Raw genomic sequence first — 507 nt, forward strand, 5'->3', positions numbered from 1 at the left:
CGGATATGGTTGGACTCACAACCTAAAGAAAGCCTGAACTCTTGGGAAAAGCTAGTCAATGCCTTCTTGGCAAAGTTCTTTCCACCTCAAAAATTGAGTAAGCTTAGAGTAAAAGTCTAAACCTTCAGACAGAAGGAAGGAGAATCCCTCTATGAAGCTTGGGAAAGATACAAACAATTGATCAGAAAGTGTCCTTCTGACATGCTTTCTGAATGGAGCATCATAGGTATCTTCTATGATGGTCTGTCTGAACTGTCCAAGATGTCATTGGATAGCTCTGCTGGAGGATCTCTTCATCTGAAGAAGACGCCTACATAAGCTCAAGAACTCATTGAAATGGTTGCAAATAACCAATTCATGTACACTTCTGAAAGGAATCCTGTGAACAATGGGACGGATCAGAAGAAAGGAGTTCTTGAGATTGATACTCTGAATGCCATATTGGCTCAGAACAAAATATTGACTCAGCAAGTCAATATGATTTCTCAAAGTCTGTCTGGAATGCAA

At 40.2% G+C, this 507-nt stretch overlaps 1 non-coding gene across 1 annotated transcript; it reads right to left on the reverse strand.

Annotated features, from left to right (window-relative positions):
* Positions 1-99: 99 nt before the first annotated feature.
* On the reverse strand, positions 100-207 carry LOC127743421 (small nucleolar RNA R71). The gene has a single exon (XR_008004813.1). It is a non-coding gene; the product is annotated as a small nucleolar RNA R71 (small nucleolar RNA).
* Positions 208-507: the final 300 nt, after the last annotated feature.

Source organism: Arachis duranensis, chromosome 10 (genome assembly GCF_000817695.3).
Source record: "Arachis duranensis cultivar V14167 chromosome 10, aradu.V14167.gnm2.J7QH, whole genome shotgun sequence".
NCBI classification, from domain to species: Eukaryota; Viridiplantae; Streptophyta; class Magnoliopsida; order Fabales; family Fabaceae; genus Arachis; species Arachis duranensis.